The following is a 5,240-nucleotide window of genomic DNA, read 5'->3' as shown; positions in this document are numbered from 1 at the left end:
TGACATTAATAAAGTACTTCCCAGAATTGTCTAAAATGATCAACGACAAGGTGAACAGAAGAAACAGGTTTTGGTAGGTACCTGATATATTATGCCTTTTTTTTTTTTTTGCTAAAGGGCGTGTGCGCTCGCCAGACAGAGAGAGACAGAGATAGAAAGCGAGAAATCACCCCCCAGAGGGGATGGCCATGCCGCAATCCCTTCTCCTCCATTCTCCTCTCGGGATATTGGGCACACACACACATGCACCCGGCATGAGTTTAAGCCACCGGGTCCGGGACTCGAACGGCAGTCAACTACGTGGGAGTCCAGCGACATAGCCATTACGCTAGCTGCTGGTCCCTATTATGCCTTTTATTCCCTCACATCTCCAGCAGACTTATTTTTTAAAGTAATGGGTTTTGAGGATGGAAACAAAAACAAAACCATGGGGCAGAGAAGTATGGAACAGAAAATAAATACAGATGTAAGTTGTTCTGTTAACAACCATGACAAATGATAGTGAATGCCCTATACAAAAAACACTGTATGTTTTCAAAGACTGAGGTGTTCCTTTACCAAGGCTGAAGATTTCAGTCTCTCGTATTTGGAATTTAGGCTGCAGTCCCTAGGTTTGGATGGAAAATGATGTTTTCATTTGTGCTATATTCTCATTTTATTTGAACCATAAGTCCCCTGACTTGGCCCGTCTGTCCTGTGTTTGGAGGAGGGTCATCAATAGGACCTAGGAAAGCATCTGCAAGAAATCTTACAGCCCTTCCTTTTCCTGACAGCAGAATACAGCAAGTGAGGATGTCCTGCCACACCATAGGGGTCCTTTCTTTTTTTTTTGGGAAGAGGTTTTTGCTATAGGGCACATGTGCTCGCCAAAAAGACAGAGAGACAGACAGAAAGCGAGAAATCTCCCCCTGGGGGGATGGCCACGCCACAATCCCTTCTCCTCCATTCTCCTCTCAGGATCTGGGCATGTACGCACACGTGCCCATGGTGAGTTTAAGCCACTGGGTCTGGGATTCGAACTGCAGTTGACTACATGGGAGCTAGCAACATAGCCATTACGCCATCTGCTGGTCCCGATGGGGCTCCTTTCTGATGAACAACACTGTAAAGATGCTCAGGCAGCTCCCTGGCAGGACACACACATGAGCCACTCACTCCTTCCCAAGATCTAGCTAAAGGGCACATGACATGGAGTTTAGCCCTGAGATCACAGATGTAATATGAAGTATGAAGAAGCAGCAAAAAATAGCTGTAAACAAGTTGGTTAAGTGTTAAAATAATGATATTAAAAAAAAGAAGAGTATGACTTAAAAAGTCTTAACAGAATATAGAGAAAGTTGCTTAAAAATTGAGACCCACTGCACAAAGCCACCCAAGATTTAGTGGTATATAGCAATATTCTTTTCAAATGTGGAGATGTCAGCAGTAGTCAAGAGTCCTCCAAACTGGCCAGCCTAACTGCTCCATGTAACATTCATGTCAAATTGTTGGTCACACACTGCTATAATTTATTTCATAATATACCTAATTTTTCTAGATTATTAAAGTAATTACCTTTGTAGAAAATTTGGAAATCGAGAATTAGAAAGGAAAAAATAAAAAACCACCCAGGTAAATTCCATTACTTCTAACATTTTGGTATGTATCTTTTCAGTCTTTGTTCTATATATGTGTTTAAATTTTATAATTCTGAAAAAATTGAACTATAATTAATATACAATAAAATGTACATTTTAAGTGTTAAGTTTGGCAAATTCTCAGAATTGTAAAGTCTATGGAACAATGACCTGAAGAAGCTAAAAGACATTTCCATCCCAATGAGTTCTTTCCAGCTCCTTTTAATTTAATTCTATACCCTGTCCCTACCATCTGATTTCAAACATTAGAGATCAGTTTGACTGCAGCTGGATTTCATGTTATTAGAATCATATTGTAAATATTTTCTTTGTGTCTGGTTTATTTTTTGCTAAACATAACTGTGAGCTTCATCTCTTTTTGTAATTTTTGCTATAGTGCCTATGCACTTGCCACAGAGAGAGAGAGGGAGAGAGAAGGACTCATAGGAAGAGAGAGAGTCATCACTCTCTGCAGGATGGCCATGCTGCAATTCCTTCTCGGTGCTTCCTTTCAGGATTTTGGGCACACACATACATATGTCTGGCGTTGATATCAAACCTCTGGTACTTGAACTGTGCAGCTGGTCATGTGGGATTCGGCACCCTAATCTCCATGCCACCTGCTGGCCCTGTGAGCGTCATCTTTATTGTCGTGCTGTCGTGCATCAACAGTTTGCACTGTTCCTTTTTTTTTTTTTTTTTGGAGAGGTTTTCACTATAGGGCATGTGCGCTTGCCAGACAGAGAGAGACATAGAGACAGAAAGCGAGAAATCACCCCCCAGGGGGGATGGTCATGCTGCAATCCCTTCTCCTCCATTCTCCTCTCGGGATCTTGGGCATGCATGCACACGCGCCCGGTGTGAGTTTTAAGTCACCGGGTCCAGGACACGAACTGCGGTTGACTACGTGGGAGGCCAGTGACATAGCCATTACGCTAACTGCTGGTTCCCTGCACTGTTCCTTTTACAACTAAGTAGTAGTCTAGTATAAGGACATACCACAATTTGTTTATCTGGTCTCCTGTTGAGAGACACTTGGGTCATGTCCGATTGGGCTATTATAAAACAGGTTGTTCTGGGGCCAGCAAGTGGCATGGTGATTAAGGCACTAGAATTCCCACATGGCTGAGTGTGACTGAAATCCTGGACCCGGTGGCTTGCTTTCTCATTCTCCCTCCCTCTCTCTCTCTAGCAAAAATCATGTGAAAAAAAAAAAATCATTAAAAAAAAATAGCTTGTTCTATTGGGTCATTGGAAAAGTCATGATGTATTTTTCTAGGTTTTTCTATGCAAAAATGTGTCATGACTTTTCTGATGATCCAATAAATGTTCTCGTCCAAGTCTGAGCAGATGTGTTTTCATTTCTCTTTCACCTGGGAGTAGTACCGCTGGGCTGTATGGCGAGTAATTAATTTTGTGAGAAACTGCTGAACTTTTTACTTTTGGAGAGGTTTTCGCTATAAGGCACGTGTGCTCGCCAGACAGACAGAGAGAGATACAGAGACAGAAAGCGAGAAATCACCCCCCAGGGGGGTGGTCATGCCGCAATCCCTTCTCCTCCATTCTCCTCTTGGGATCCTGGGCAAGCACGCACATGTGCGCGGCATGAGTTTTAAGCCACCGGGTCCGGGATGCGAACCACGGTTGACTACATGGGAGTCCAGTGACATAGCCATTATGCTAACTGCTGGTTCCCAGAAACTACTAAACTTTTTCCCAAAATGGTTTTGCCATTTTGCACTTCCACTATCAATGTATTAGAATTTTAGTTTTCTATATTCAACATTATTTGATGTTGTCTTTTTTCTTCTGAAAAGTTTTGCTAGAGCTTGCATAGGTTTGCCAGAGAAGTAGAGAGGGCGCTTCTCTCTTGGGGCATGGTCACACTATAATCCCTTTTCCTCCATCTCTCCTTCCTTTCAGGATTTTGGGCACATGTGCCTGTTTCTCAAGCAGCTGGGTCCAGGATTCAAAGTACACTTTCGCCATGTGGGATCTAGCTGTCTCAACCACCAGGCCATGGGCTGGCCCGATCAGTGTTTTTGATTATAGCTATTCTACTAAGTGTAAAGTGATACTGCATTCTGATTTTAATATTCACCTCCCCAATGATTAATACTGCTGTGTATCTTTTCAGAGTTTATTAGGACATCTGAAAACTTTTGAAATATCTTACTAAATGACTTACCAGATGGTGAAAATTTCTCTTCTAAATTATTCCTATTTTTTGAGAGTTTTTTGCTATAGGGCACATGCGTTCGCCACAAAGTCAGAGACGGAGAGACAGAAAACGAGAAATCACCCCCTCCATGGGGAATGGCCATGCCACCATCCCTTCTCCTCCATTCTCCTCTCAGTATCTTGGGCACACACGCACATGTACCTGGTGTGAGTTTAAGCCACCGGGTCTAGTACTCAAATTGTGGTAGACTACATGGGAGTTCAGCGATATAGCCATTATGCCACCTGCTGGTCCCTATTATTATTTCTGAGAGATATTTTTGCTATAGGGCACTTGTACTTATGGGAGAGACAGAGACAGACAGAAACCAAGAAATTGCCCCCTTGGGGGGATGATCACACTGCAATCCCTTCTCTTCCATTCTCCTCTTGGGACCTTGGGCACACATACATACGTGCCAGTGTGTTTTAAGTCGCTGAGTCTAGGAATGGAACTGTGGTTGACTATGTGGGTGTCCAACGACTTAACCATTACACCATCTGCTGGTCTTCTTTTTTGTTTTTAATTGCCAGAGGGTGCATGTGCTTGCCAGATAGACAAAATACCAAGAGGGGGAGAAGAAAGAGAGAACGTACCCCTCAGTGGGGTGTGGTCATATCATAATTCCTTCTCCACCATTTCTCCATTCTGATGGGATTTGGGGCACATGTGCACATGTACCTGAATGCTTAAAAGCTGCTGGGGAGACTGGAAGGTGGCATGGTGGTTAAAGGCACTGGATTCCTACATGGCTGACCATAGTTTGAGTCCAGAACCTGGCGGCTTGCTTTCTCACTTTATTTCTCTTCCTCTGTCTCTCTTTGGTCAAATTGAAAAAATATAATAGTAAATAAAGTTAAATAAAATAAAACTTCTGTTAAAAAAAAAAGAAGCTGCTGGGGCCAGGATTTGAACTGTGGTTTGCCATTTGTTATCTGATTCCTTAACCACCAGGCCATGAGGCTGGCCCTTGATTCTCTTCTTTTTTTTTTTAATTGTTTTTATTTATTTTTATTCATCATTATCATCTTTCAATTTGACCAGAGAAAGAGAGAGGGAAAGTGAGAAAGCAAGCCACCAGGTTCAGGATTCAAACCAGTGTCACCCATGTGGGAGTCTAGCACCTTAACCACCACGCCACCTGCCAGTCCCATGCCCTTGATTCTTTAAAACATGATTTCTAGATAGTTGAATATGGTATTCCTTATGTAGACATACTATAATTGAGTCATTCCTCACTGATAGATATTTACAGTGTTCTTCACTTTTTATTTCTCTATAGAATAAACTGAAAAAAAAAAAAAAACAAACCCCAAAAAACAAAAACCACTTATTTATCTATTTATTTGTTGTTCTTAAAAAAAAAAATTTTTTTTAAATAAAGAAAGGCCTCTGGGCCGGCG

At 42.0% G+C, this 5,240-nt stretch overlaps 1 protein-coding gene across 1 annotated transcript in view; it reads right to left on the bottom strand.

The window, feature by feature from the left end:
* R3HDM1 (R3H domain containing 1) overlaps positions 1-5,240 on the bottom strand; it is a 180,653-nt gene that overhangs the window by 4,322 nt on the left and 171,091 nt on the right. The window lies entirely within an intron of this gene.

This window comes from Tupaia chinensis, unplaced genomic scaffold, assembly GCF_000334495.1.
Source record: "Tupaia chinensis unplaced genomic scaffold, TupChi_1.0 Scaffold147433_1, whole genome shotgun sequence".
Classification (NCBI taxonomy): domain Eukaryota; kingdom Metazoa; phylum Chordata; class Mammalia; order Scandentia; family Tupaiidae; genus Tupaia; species Tupaia belangeri.
This window is presented reverse-complemented; position numbering and strand designations above follow the sequence as displayed.